Below are 14,575 nucleotides of genomic sequence, written 5' to 3'. Positions count from 1 at the left end.
TTTGAATATATTCTTTCCAATCAATGTCGCTGACTCCTTGGGATACATTCCCAGAAGTGGAATTGCTCTGCCATAAAGAAGTTCTATTTCTAATTTTTGAGGGTAACTCCTTACTGCTTTCCATACTGGCTGCCCATAATGCATTCCCCACAGAGATGTGTGCCCCTCTGCACAGGATGGTGACCCCCTCGAAGCATCCCTGCTTTTCTCAATAGGTCGGTTGGGTAGCAAGGGGGAAGCAAGAACTTTCCCAGGGTTTCTCCGTGGATCTCACACCCCTGGCTCCTCTCATCATTGTGTGTCCAGAGGCCTGCTGGGAGCGGGAATTCCGGTGGCCTGAGCACCTCTGACCATGGTTCTGTTTGAAGACCTGGCCTTCTTTCCTTTCTGTTTTTTCGGAGAGTTTATCACAGATACATTTTCCATTCTCACTGCTTTTCAATCCACAGTGCAGTGGCGTTAAGGACATTGATACTGTGTGGGAGCTGAACCACCATCATCTCCATCATGTTTTCCATCTTCTCCAATGGAAACTCTTGGCCCCATAAAAAAAAAAAAAAAAAAAAAAAAAAAAAAAAACTCGCCGAAACCGGTTTGGCTCAGTGGAGAGAGCATGGGCCTGCAGAATGAAAGTTCCCAGGTTGATTCCGGTCAAGGGCATGTATCTTGGTTGCGGGCACAACCCTAGTGTGGGAGTGCAAGAGGCAGCTGATCCATGATTCTTTCTCATCGATTTTTCTAACTCTCTATCCCCCTCTCTTCCTCTCTGTAAAAGATCAATAAAATGTTTTAAAAATAATAATAATAAATAAATAAACAATTAAAAACAACTCTGCATCTCACACACCTGTCCCCCACCACTACCACCACAATCACCAAAACATCAGCACTGGTACCTTCATCTTACCTTCCATCTCTGACTCTGATGGCGCTAAGGACCTCATGTGAGTGGAATCACACAGTAGTTGACTTCTTTCGACTGGCTTTTGCACTAAACATGCCAAGGCCCATCCACGTTATTTCACTTACCAGAAGGCTCTCCAGGTCCATGCACGTGTCACAAATAGTAAGATTCCCTTTCTTCTCATAGCCAATTAGTATTCCATTGTGTCTATGTACCAAAGCATTTTTATCCACTCACCTTATTGATGGGCACTTGGGATGCTTCCAGATATTAATATTGTAAGTAACACTGCATTGAGCATAGCAGTGCATATATTCTTTCCAATCAATGTCTCTGATTTTTTGGGGATACATTTCCAGAAATGGGTTCTCTTTGTTACATGGAAGAACCATTTTTAATTTTTGAGGTAACTCCTTACTGCTTTCCAAAGTGGCTGTACAAAATGAATTCCCCACAAAGGTGCACCTCTCTGCCCACGATGTTGATCCCCACACAGTTGCTCTGCTTTTCTTAATAGACTGGTGGGGTAGCCAGCAGAATCAAGGCTTACCCAGTGTTTCCTAATGGACCTCACACCCCAGGCCTTTCTCATCACTTTGTGTCCAGAGGCCTGCTGGGAGCGGGGATTCAGGTGGCCTGAGCATGTCCCACCTTGGTTTTGTTTGAAGACCTGGCCTTCATTTCCTTTACCTTTTTGTGCATCGTTGTATCACAGTGAAATTTATCATTTCCATTGTTTTTCAGTGCACAGTGCAGTGGCATAAAGGACATTGATAGTGTTGTGCAGCCCACCCCACCATCATCTCCATCACTTTTCCCATCTTCTCCACCCGGAAATTCTGTCCCCAGTAAACAATCTGCACTCCACCTTCTCCCTACACCTTCATCTTTTTCACCCACACCCACAGCCACTTTCCCCTTGATAGCTGTTATTCTGTTCTCTTTCTATGAGTCTGTTTCTATTTTCTATGTTAATCTATTTTGCTAATTAGATTCCACATACAAGTGAAATCATATGGCATTAGTCTTTCTCTGACTGGCTTATTTCCATTTTCACTTTTTTGTCAATGCACAGTGCAGTTGTGTGGCCCACACCACCATCATCTCCATCACTTTTCCCATCTTCTCCAACCAAAACTCTGTCCCCAGTAAACAACTCTGCATTCCACCCCATTTCCCCCACCACCACCACCACTGGTACCTTCATCTTCCCTTCCACCTCTGACTCTGATGGGTCTAGGGACTTCATGTGCGTGGAATCTCACAGTAGTTGTCATCTTTTCACTGGCTTTTGCACTGAACATGTCATCAAAGTCCATCAACATTATAGCTTCTATCACAATATTGTTCCTGTGATTTAAATTGAATGTATTGGTTAATAACATCATGTGGGATATGCTACATGTAAAGCCTAACTGGATCCTGCTCTGATGTCATCTGAATCTGGCCGCTGGGGCCTTCTGGGCGGGAATCTGGTACCAGCCAATTTCAGATGCTTCCTGTGACTGGCCCTGGGCAACCTCTTGGGAGCTACAAAGCAATTCACAGTGTGTGGCTACCTCTGCCAGGCCTGAATGAGCACAAGATGATCCAAACCAAGGCTGGCTTTTCTTAGCACTGGGCCTAGGGGCCGTTCAACAAAGCTCCCAAGGCACCCCAAGAATTGCCTCCACTTGCTGGCTGTCTGTTAGGCTCAGTCACTGAAAGAGCCTCTGCAGGTACTCAGATTGCATGAGGCAGGTTCTCAGTGACTACTCAAGTAATTCCACTGTAGGAGTGGAATTTAAAAGTCACAACAGGTTGCTTCCCAGGAGTTAAGATGTCTGGGATCCATAGCCTGAGATCAGCCGTGTGAGCTTAAGGGCTTTGCAGAGTGTCAGTGAGTTCTCAGAGGCCAGGAAGCTGCTTGTCATGGTGGGCGATTCTTGGGTCCCTGGAACGTGGTCGGGAAGGAGAACATGGCAGGGTCATGCAGCTGTGATCCTATTACTGTGTCATGAAAAGTAGAGTCTCTACGTGCATGACTGATACTAGCAGATGCTTCCCTCCATTTCCATCCTAAGAGAACGGCAGTTCTGTTCAGACAGCCACCCAGATGCATGTTCCCTAGCTTCCTGGCCAACACTGCGCCAGCCCTCTGTCCTCAAGATTGGGTGGGCCAGGCTGGCAGGAGTGCAGGGAAGAGCAGGCAAAAGTCACTGGTCCCTTGGGAGGGTTGAAAATGCTATTAGAACCATTAAAGCTTAAAAATACGTTTTCTCTGTGTCTGCTCCCACACCAGAACTAAGCAGCCAAAGTGATGCTTAGCTTGCTCTCAAGGAAGCACAGTTCTGCCTTGCCCCAGTGCCAGCTGTGGTCAGAACAGTGACAGAGGCGACTGGAGAAAGAAGACAGGGTATTCCTCTCCCAGCAGTGTAACACCATCACAGACATGATTCTGTCTGCATAGCTGACTACTGCTGGAGCCCTTCAGACTTTTAGACATGATCTGATTTATATGTTTTAAAGATCACTTTCTGATTTATCATTATATGTTTATTATTTTTAAATTTCATTTTTAACAATTAATTTTTTCCCAATTAGAGTTGGCATTCAATATTTCAAGTTTACAGCATAAACATATATAGAACTTGCAAAGTGATCCCCTGGAATAGTCTAGTATGGGGTTTCTTTTAAAGGTGTATTAATCCTATTCATGAGAGCTCCACCCTCATGATCCAATCACCCGCCAAGGCCCCCGCCTTTTATTTATTTTTAATTGAATTTATTGGGTTGACATTGGTTAATAAAATTATATAGGTTTTAGGTATTCACTTCTGTAATGTATAATGTGTATACTAGAGGCCTGGTGCACAAAATTCGTGCATGGGGCGTGTCCCTCAGCCTAGCCTGCAGCCTCTCCAATATGGGACCCTTCCAGGGGTTAGACATCCCTCTCACAATCCAGGACTGCTGGCTCCCAACTGCTGGCCTGACTGCCTTCCTGATTATCCCTAGCCACTCTGCCTGCCAGCCTGATCACCCCCTAACCACTCCCAGACCAGCCTGATTGATGGGTAAATGTTCCCCTGGCAGCCTGTTTGCTCCCAACTTCCCTCCTCTGATGGCCTGATCACCCCTAATTGCCCTCCCCTACAGACCTGGTCCCTCTCAACTGCCTTCCCTTGCAGGCCTGGTCCCTCCCTACTGCCCTCCTCTGCTTTCCTGATTGTCCACAACTGCTCTTTCTTGCAGGCCTGGTCTCTCCCAACTGATCTCCACTTCTGGCCATCCTGTGGTGGCAATCTTGTGTCCACATGGGGACAGGATCTTTGACCACATGGGGGCAGCCATCTTGTGTGTTGGAGTGATGGTCAATCTGCATATTACTCTTTTATTAGATAAGATAGAGGCCTTGTGTATGGGTGGGGGCCAGCTGGTTTGCCCTAAAGGGTGTCCTGAATCAGGGTGGGGATTCCCTTGGGGTGAGGGTGGCCTGGGAGAGGGGCCTGTGGTGGTTTGCAGGCTGACCATGCTCCCTTCTGATGCAAGCGGAGGCCCTGGCATCTGGTGTTTATTTATCTTTTACAATTGAAATTTTATAGCCTGGAGTGGAGCCAAGCCTCCTGTTTGCTCCGTGGCAGCAGCCATTTATGTTGGAATTTATGTATCTTCTACAATTGAACTTTGTAGCCTGGAATGAAGGCCTGAGCTGGCCAGGGCTGCAGAAGCTTGGCTTCCTCCATTGCCCTAGCTTCCTACTCTTTCAGCTCCGTGGCTGCCGCCATTTCTTTGGAATTTATTTACCTTCTATAATTGAAATTTTGTACCCTTGTGTAGAGGCCTGGGCCCACCAGGGTGTGTGGAAAGCTTGGCTTTCTGTTTTTCCAGGGAAACCCAATGGCATCCATCTTGGTTGGGGTTCATTTGCATACTTGCTGTGATTGGCTGGTGGGTGTGGCTGGTGGGTGTAGCAGCATGGTGGTTAATTTACATATTACTCCTTTATTACGTAGGATTGTATTGTGTGTTCACTACCCCAAGGCAAGTCTCCTTCCATCACAATCTGTCCCCCCTTTACCATCTCCTACTTTCCCCCACTCCCTTCCCCTGTGGAGATCACTTTATGATTTGACATTTGAAATGACATTTGAGACGTGCCTTGAGAGCACAGATGGGATTTAGATAGTTGAAGAGGGTGAGAATGTGCTTCAGGTACAGAGAGTGAGCACGTGGCCTGGAGTCAGGAGAGATGAAGACCGGAAAGACCAGAGCACATGCCCCTCAGATGCCTGTCAGTGAGGGGACCTGAGAGGGAAACAGAAGACCCTCCATGGAGGGGACAAGGCTGAGGAGAGAAGGAACCAACCACAGAGTGGTCAAACAAGGGAGATTGTGGGCCCTCCATTGGAAGGCAGAAAGAACAGGGGACCATGGGAAGGGGCAGGGCTGGGAGAACAGGGAAACCTTCTTGGCGGGGAAAGAGGACTCTCCTTGGAGGGGGCAGTGCCCCTTTGTCATCTCTCTAATCCCAGTACTTCCCTCTCCATGGAGGGTCTCCAGTACTCCTGTTCTGCCCCCTTTATGTAAGGTCCCCTGTCCTCCCTGCCCTGGCCCCTCCATGAAAGATCCCCTGTCTGCTCTGCCAGACCCCATCTGTGGAGGGTCCACTGTTCCACCTGCTTTTTCCACTCCATGGAGGGGACAGGACAGGGGGCAGTGGAAACTCCCATTTTTTCTGCCCTGCCTATCCCTGAGATTCCCATGTCCCCACTCTCCTGCTCCATCCATGGAGGGTTTCTCCCATGGAGGTCGTCCTGTCCCTGCTGCTCTGCTTCATCCATGGAGGGTCCCCTGTCCCCCTGCCCTATACCCTCCATGTAAGGTTCCCTGTCCCCTTTCCCTGTACCCTCCATGGTGGGTCCCTGTCCCCACTGCCCTGTCCTCTCCATGGCGGGTTGTCTTCCCTCTGCCCTGTACCCTCCATGGAGAGTCCCCTATCCCCCTTCCCCGTTCCCTCCATGGCAGGTCCCCTGTCCCCCCTGCTCTGCCCCCTCCATGAAGGGTCCCTGTCTCCCTGCCCTGTACCCTCCATGGAGGGTCCCTCCCCCCTGCCCTGTACCCTCCATTGGACAGTCCCCTCCCCCCTGACCTATACCCTCCATGGAGGGTTCCATGTCCCCCCTGCCCTGCACCCTCAATGGAGGGTCTTCTGTTTCCCTGCCCTGTCCCTCACTCACCTCTCAGAGGTGTGTGCTCAGGTCTCCAGTGTTCATCTCTCTTGCCTCCTCATGTTCCCACTCTCTGTACCTGAAGCACATCTCACCCTCTTCATCTGTATGAATCCTACACCCTCAAATATAATTTCAAATGCCAAAAATCACAGTGACCTTTAAAAAATATAAACCTGATCATGTCATTCCCCATACAAGGGCCCTTTACTCACCCGTCCTCTCCTGCACCCAGCCAGCCTGGTTCTCCCTGCCCCGGGGGCACGTGCTGCCCCTTTGGTGGTGGCTTCCCCTTTCTCCATGTGGCCAGCTCTGCCTCAACAGCCGAGTCTGAGTTTAAATATGACAAGATCTTGGGGAGCTCTTCCTGAGCCTGCAGGGGAGTCATCCTGCAGTGGCCCCAGCCCAGCCTGGTGGGGTGTCATGTGGCAACAGGTCACAGAACTAAGACAGGTCACAATGGTAAGGCAGGTTACACAGGTAACCTGGCAACTGTCCTGGGTTAGGCAGGTGGTGAAGTTAATAGGTGTTTCTTTGTTTTTAAATATATTTTTTTATTGATATTTTACAGAGGAAGGGAGAGAGATATCTAGAAACATTGATGAGAGAGAAACATTGACCAGCTGTCTCCTGCACACCCCCCACCGGGGATGTGCCCGCAACCAATGCCCCTGACCGGAATCGAACCCAGGACCCTTCAGTCCGCAGACTGACGCTCTACCACTGAGCCAAACAAGTTTTGGCTGTTTCTTTGTTTTTAAATCAGTGATTGGACATTTATTGAGCACCAAATCCCAGACCCTGTACTGAACGTGCTAAAGTTGTGGCCCCTCCCTAAGGTCCTGGCCCTCGGTAACCAGGTGTTCTTGAAAGTGGGAAGTGGGCCAGAGGGTGGGTCAGAGATGCCATGGGAGGAATCAACATGCATTGCTGGGTTTGAGGCTAGAGAAAGGGATCACAGACCAAGGTTTTCTGGAGGCCCCTGGCAGCTGGCAGTGGCTTAGGCAGAGACATGGGACAGAATGGTCCCATAGGAGCAGATTCTGCCGGCACCCATGAGCAGAGGACGGGCTGGGTCTCCCAGCCCCTCTCAGCATCTGAAAAGTAACCTGTGAAGGCCCGCCCCCAAGACCCAGGTCCAGGGAGGGCCACAGGAGGAGCACATGTGTTCAATGAGTTTGGGACTGAAGGGCTCTTTTCTGATTTCACAGAACGTTATCTATATACTAGAGGCCTGGTGCACAAAATTCATGCATAGGAGGGGGTGCCCCTCAGCCAAGCCTGCACCCTCTCCAATCTGGGATGTTCAACAGCCCATTTAGGCCAGGTGGGATCAGGCCTAAATGGGCAGTCAGACATCCCTCGCACAATCCAGGACTGCTGGCTCCCAATTGCTTGCCTGCCTGCCTTCTTGATTGCCCCTAACCACTTCTGCCTGCCAGCCTGATTGATGTCTAACTGCTCCCCTGCCAGCCTGTTTGTCCCCAACTTCCCTCCTCTGCCCGTCTGGTCACCCCTGACTGCCCTCCCCCTCAGGCTTGATCACCCCCAACTGCCCTCTTTTACAGGCCTGTTCCCTCCCAACTGCCCTTCCCTGTTGGTCATCTTGTAGTGACCATCTTGTGTCCACATGGGGGCAGCCATCTTGTGTGGTGGAGTAATGGTCAATCTGCATATTATACTTACTAGATAGGATAGAGGCCTGGTGCCTGGGTGCAGGCTGGTTTGCCCTGAAGGGTGTCCCGGACCAGGGTGGGAGTTCCCTTAGGGTGTGGGGTAGCCTGGGAGAGGGGCCTGTGGTGATTTGTAGGCCAGCCACGCCCCTTGGGCGACCCAAGTGGAAGCCCTTGTATCTGGGATTTATTTTTTCTACAACTGAAACTTTCTATTCTGAAGTGGAGCTACGCCTTCTGCTTGCCTTGTGGCTGCTGCCATTTCTGTTGGGATTTGGTGACTATCACAAGTGCATTGGGAAGGCATGTATACTACTGGTTGCTGGTTTGAATGTTCTATAAACGTCAGGTCAAGTTGGTGGGTAGTATTGTTCAAGTCTTCTATCTTGTTATAAATTTGCTGTTTACTTGTGCTATAAATTAGTGAGGGCAAAGTGTCAAAATAAACTATAAACTCTGAATTTGCATATTTCTCCCTTCAGTCATGAAGCAGTCTTTGCTTATGTATTTAAACATGTCTCATTAGATGCATACAAATATATGATTGTTGTCCTGTGGATGAATTGAACTCTTTGACATTTTGAAATATTCCTCTTTATTCCTTTATTAATTGTTCAGAAATTTACTTTATCTGATAATGAAATAGCTTCCTTCCTTCCTTCCTTCCTTTCTTTTTCTTTCTTTCTTTCTTAGAGAGAGAGGAAGGGAAAAAGAGAAATATCAATGTCTCCTTCATGCCCCCTACCAAAGATCAAGCCTGCAACCATGTGCCCTGATTGGGAATTGAACCTGCAACCTTTGGTGCAGAGATAACGCCCAGCCCACTGAGCTACACCAGCAATGGCAAAATAAGATTTCTTTCTATAGCCAAAACCGGTTTGGCTCAGTGGTAGAGCGTCGGTCTGCGGACAGGTTTGATTCCGGTCAGGGGCATGTACATTGGTTGTGGGCACATCCCCCATAGGGGGTGTGCAAGAGGCAGCTGGTCGATGTTTCTCTCTCGACTTTTCTAGCTCTCTCTCTCTCTGTAAAATATCAACATTTTTTTTAAAAAAAGAAGGCAGAAATGAGATTTTTAAAAACATTTTTGTCATCTTCTTTTTAACCTATTTGTATCCTCATATTTAAAGTGCATTTCTTATAGACAACATATAGTTAGGTCTTGCTTTTTCATCCACTTTAACAATCTCTGCCTTTTGATTCAAATGTTTAAACGTTTACATTAATGTATAATATGTTCAACATGCTGGACTAAATCTACCTTCATGATATTTGTTTTCTATTTGTCTTATTTGTTCTTTTCCCTTTTTCCTTCTTTCCTATTTTTTTAGACTGTTCATTATTCCATATCCTCTCTACTGTGGCTTATTAACTAAACATTTTTTTACTTATTTAGTAGCTTCTCTAGGGTTTATAATATACACTTTTTAAAAAAAATTTTTTTTTATTGATTTCAGAAAGGAAAAGGGAGGAAGAAAGAGATAGATACATCAATGAGAAGAGACTCATTGATGGGCTGCCTCCTGCACGCCCCCACCAAGAATCGAGCCAGCAACCCAGGCACGTGCCCTTTACCTGAATTGTACCCGGGACCCTTTAGTCCACAGGCCGATGCTCTCTCCACTGAGCCAAATTGGCGAGGGCAATAATATACACTCTTAATTAGCATAGTCTATCTTCAAATAATACACTATTTATGTATAGTGTGAGAACCTTACAACAATATACTTCTAACTCCTCTTTCACATTTTGTACTACTGTTGTCTACATACAGCGTTGGCTGATACAAGTGTATGTAACCATGTCCATGATCAATAGTCCCACAACACAGCACACGGGGCCCACCATATAAGGCAAAGAGAGAAATGGAAAATAATGTCCCATGCTAGTAATATTATTTAGGGACAGACTGACTGCAGAGTCACAAATTAATCAGAACAGCCACCAACCAGCCTTAGCCCTGGAGCAGGGTACTCAAAGGCCTTACTTGCACCAAGCATTGGCCTTTTATTTGCTGGGTCATGGCAGTGTCTAGGAGAGGGCCAGGCACTTCCAGGGCTAAGACAGGGCAAGGGAAGGTGAGGTTCAGGACAGTAGTTGTTTACTAAGCAGTTTAGAAGTAGTTCAGTATTTGAACAATGGTTGGTCATTCAGGTGCAAGCCAGCTGTGTGAATGTCCTAGAGGTAGTGAAATACCCCCGACATATCCTTCCTTATGGAGTCTCCAATAATTTATGGCATGTTTGCTCATACAGCCTGAGAGAATTCTCTGGGGCACAAGAAGAGGTAGATCCATCAGCAAAGTCAAACATAGGAAGAAGAGAAGAAAGAGCTTACAAATGTCTTATAAATCAATAATGGCTGGTATTTTACCGTGTTTCCCCGAAAATAAAACATCCTCCGAAAATAAGACCTACTTACAGGTTTCCTTCTGAGTGAAATATAAGGCATCCCCCCAAAATAAGGCGCCCCCAGGCTGTCTCAGAATGAAAATTAATTTACTGTAAACTGATCGCTAGGGCCACCCTGACTGGCGTCTAGCAACCAGTGACATTAGGCGGAGTCCTGACATCACTGCTGTGTGGAAGCGGAGCGGAGGTCGCAGTAAGCGGTGAGCGCAGGGTGGGAAAAGAGACTTTCGCAGATGCTTGTAGAACAGGATTAGAGCAGCCGGGACACGGTGAAGGTGTTGAGTGCTGGTCTGTCTCTGGTGACACTACCTGATGCTCGCGGCCGCCCTCATGATGACTGAAGGTTCTTAGTCAGTGGCAGACACTGCTGCAGCCCAGGTCCAGGCCCCAGCAAGCCCAGTGACAGTCCCCAGGCAGGCCCCAGGGGGTAAATGTCTGATAAAGGGGTAGGGAGGATGTCTGGTGAAGGTGTTCAGTGGCACAGGGGTGGGGGATGGGGGATCACTTAAAATGACACAGGAGGATCAGAGGGGGAAATCAAAATGACACAGGAGGATCAAAAGGGGTTACTAAAATGGTAATCCCCCCCCCCAGATTCTCCTGTGCCATTTTGATTCCCCCCTCTGATCTCCCCTGTGTCATTTTAAGTGATCCCCCTCCCTCCACCTTGATACCCCAATTCCTTTTTTTTAATCCCTAGAAATGAGCACAAAAAGAAAAAGCTACTCCGTGGAGTACAAGAAAGGAATCGAGGAAGACTCTTAGGGCCAAAATCTTACGGCTTTCTGCAAAGAGATGTTGAGTATCCGATTGGTCCGAAAATGGCGAGCAGAGTATGGTAACCTCATTGAACAAGTGGACAAGGAAAATGCTAAAAAGCACAAGTGTGGATCAGGTCAGCAACCATTATTTTCCGAGCTGGAAGACCTGATCTGTGAATGGGTTGTTGACAGGAGAGCAAAGGCTTTGGTTGTGAATAGGGCTCAGATTCAAGAATTTGCCCTTGCAATGGCACCACAGTTTGACATAGCCCCCAAAGATTTCAAAGCATCACAACACTGGCTGGATAATTTCCTTCAGCAAAGTGAACTGTTTTTAAGATCTACCAGTACAACATTGTTTAGGTTGGAGGATACTCAAGTTATTAAGCTAGCACTTGCATTCAAGTCCTTTATTGATGGACTTCTCTAAATACAATCTTTCCAACATGATTGCTATGCATGAAACTGCAGTGTTTGTGGGCCAATCATCTCAAACAACAATTGAACAGCGGTGTGCCTCCTTAGTGTACATTCCCTCCACTGCTTACAAAAGTGCACGTGTTTGCTGTATTTTGGCAATTTGTCTGGATGGCACTAAAATCACATCTTTAATCATTTCTAAGGGCAAGAAGGAAAAGATAGAACGTGTTTTGGGCATTTTTATTCTTGAAAGTGAAAAAGCCTGGGCCACACAAGCAGTTATAAGGAAGTAGGTCAATTTAATGCTGTTGCTTGTTATGCAAGGGAGCCAAAGAGGTCTGCTAGTCTGGGATGCAGCCAGCACTCACCACGCTAAAGACATGAAGACATTTCTTCACAAAAGAAAAATAGATCAGATGATTCCCGCAGGAATGACGGCCTATCTCCAGACTCTTGATATTGCAATAAACAAGCCATTCAAAGACAATTTGCGCATGGAAATTAATGACTACATTGAAAATAGAATGGAGAGAAATCAGCATGCAAACTTTGTGAAAACTAAACTGCAAGAAGTTGTGATTTGAGTGAAGAATTCATGGGAGAAAATCACTGTTGCATTGCAAATGCACTGCAAGCAGGCTACCTTGACAAGAAGTACTCATTTAAAGACAGTGCTATTGCTAAACATGAGATTTGGTCCACTGATTCGGAAAGAAATGGAGTCACAAGGAATTCACCAGAAAATTCAGGAATTGGATTGTTATGATGTTCCAGATGATGATTACATGATTGTCATTGAATAAATGAGTAAATTTTTGATACTATAGGATTCAGTTTGTCTGGTTTGTGCTGACAACTACCGGACTACCGTACCGTACACAGGCAATTTCCTTTATTTTCATTTAACAATAAATGTGTACCGTATTCTTCATGGAAAAATAAGACATCCCCTGAAAATAAGACCTAGCGCATCTTTGGGAGCAAAAATTAATATGACACTGTCTTATTTTCGGGGAAACAGGGTAGTACTTGTCATCTATCTCTAAACCTCTTTGCAACCTTTTGAATGCACTATTTTCTCAATCTATAGATGAGGATTAGGAGGTAAGATCAAGAATTTGCCCAAGGTCATATGGCGAAGAACCTATATTATATCTATGACTGACTCCATTGCTCCTTTTGATCAAGGATTTTTTCCCTTCCAATATGTGAAGAATTTAGTCACTTAAAAGGGTTTAATTTGCACTGTTAGTGATACCGAATAAAGCCCAGGCTCATGCCTCATGTCTCTATTCCTGACACCTCCAGGGAGAATCATGGCTTGAAGCTGGAGGAACAAGATGGGTTACCAAAGCCTCATGCTTGTGGGAAATCCACCTCCTAAATACTTAGCACTCAAGCAACCCAACACCACATCCCTTCATTGGTGCCACAAGAAATGATCCTAAGGCCAGAGCCTGCAGCCTTTCCTAATTCAATATCATCCATGTGGTATGGGTAGCAGCACTTTAACTGGAAGTGGCTCCTGCCTTGTATTACTACATCAAAGGATCAAAAATAAAGTGAGTTTACATTTTCTATTTAGGGTAGCATCCTTTCTCTTCTGTGGCCTTACTTGTTTTTTGAATAGGAAAGTGACTCAGCTTGCTCAATGATGAATCCATTTACAGCTTTTTAAGTCTGACAAATTATATATATATATATATATATTTTTCTTTTCTGGAAAGGAGCACTAAAAACTACTGGTCCCAGTCAAAATATACAAAAGCTGTGAGGACTTTCCGTAACACCAAACTCCCAAATCTGTGACCAGAGTAGGAAGTACCATCACTAATGTAATAAAACTAGTGTGGTTTAAAAGAGCCTTTGCTTAATAATAAACACACCTGCTGGCTTAGGGTAGCAACTCAAAAGCAAAATACACAAAAAGAAGCTGGCCTCATAAACATATTCAACTGTGAATGGACTTTATTTTCTACTCTCAGAATTTAACAAGACTGGACCTTTATAAAGTCACTAAACATTAAAAAAAAAAAAAAAAAAAAAAGCACCCTCAGTAGACCATATGCAGTTTTATAGTATTAAATTAGTATTTCTGTAATATAGAGTACATAGGTGACTATATTTTTTAGCTTTAAAAAAGAATTTTCTCAGTACCAATTTAAAATATTCTACCTCCAATTTACCATTTGATAACTAATTTTCACTAAAGTTTGAGATTATCCAATCAGTCTTACTCAAAAAACGGCAGAGATCATTGACAGAGTTCAGTTTCTTACTTCATGTTATCAGTGCCCTGGGCTCTGTGCAGCAGCTGCCTTAACAACATATACTTTTAAGTGACCATATCAGTCTAAATATCTGAGAAGCTCCCTTCAATGCTTTTGCTCACAAATGCCTCCTCTCTTGAACTTCAATAAGCAATGCTTTCTGATGGCAGATCGAAGACAGGCATATTCTCCTCCTTGGGATGAGCAGATGGGGTACAGTAGACAGGAAGATAAAAGATTTCAATTTTTCCTCAGTTGATTCCAACTTCCTTATGTTGATTGAGACTCCTCCAGGAAGTAGACATTTAATTGTCCAGCAAGTCTTAATTTTAGGAGGTGCTGTGAGCTCTTTTCACTTCATGGGAAATCCTGCTTTGCCAAGTTGATCAATGCAATGAATTTTGGTGCATAACCAAATGGCCTCAAGATATAATCCAAATTTATGAATCAGTTTGAGTTTAGCAAAATGGCAGGTGGTAGTGTTTCAATTTTTTTTTTTAATTTTATAAAGGAGTTCAAAGAACTCTGGTGGATATGAAGACTGTTTTGAAATGATAGTTACTACCTTGATGTCAGAATCCACTAAAAGGGTTCACAGTTAATGAAGTGGTTTATACAGTGGTCAAAAGCAGGGATTCTATTAATAGTTCCAATCTTTGTTGTATTACTTGTGTGTTAGAGAAATAACTAAGCATCTCTATGCCTAAATTTCCTCACCCATAAACATCACACAGTAGATCAGAAATGTAGGTGAAAAGATGTCATCTGAGCTGGGACTTAGTGGATAAATAAGATGGATAGCAATTATAATAATTATTAACATCAGCCCTTTATGAATAAAAAGTCTGATGTTAGGTGAAAGGGGTCTTCAAATGCTCATCAAAATTTTAAATTAATTAACAACTATTATATGCAAGGTATGAGGG

General features: G+C 45.3%; 1 non-coding gene across 1 annotated transcript; it reads right to left on the bottom strand.

Annotated features, from left to right (window-relative positions):
- Positions 1-3,165: 3,165 nt before the first annotated feature.
- On the bottom strand, positions 3,166-3,368 carry LOC118725073. The gene has a single exon (XR_004989821.1). It is a non-coding gene; the product is annotated as a small nucleolar RNA SNORA74 (small nucleolar RNA).
- Between the last annotated feature and the right edge of the window lie 11,207 nt (positions 3,369-14,575).

This window comes from Pipistrellus kuhlii, unplaced genomic scaffold (assembly GCF_014108245.1).
Source record: "Pipistrellus kuhlii isolate mPipKuh1 unplaced genomic scaffold, mPipKuh1.p scaffold_m20_p_2, whole genome shotgun sequence".
Classification (NCBI taxonomy): Eukaryota; Metazoa; Chordata; class Mammalia; order Chiroptera; family Vespertilionidae; genus Pipistrellus; species Pipistrellus kuhlii.
The sequence above is the reverse complement of the archived record's forward strand: the minus strand, read 5'-3'. Positions and strand labels throughout refer to the sequence as shown.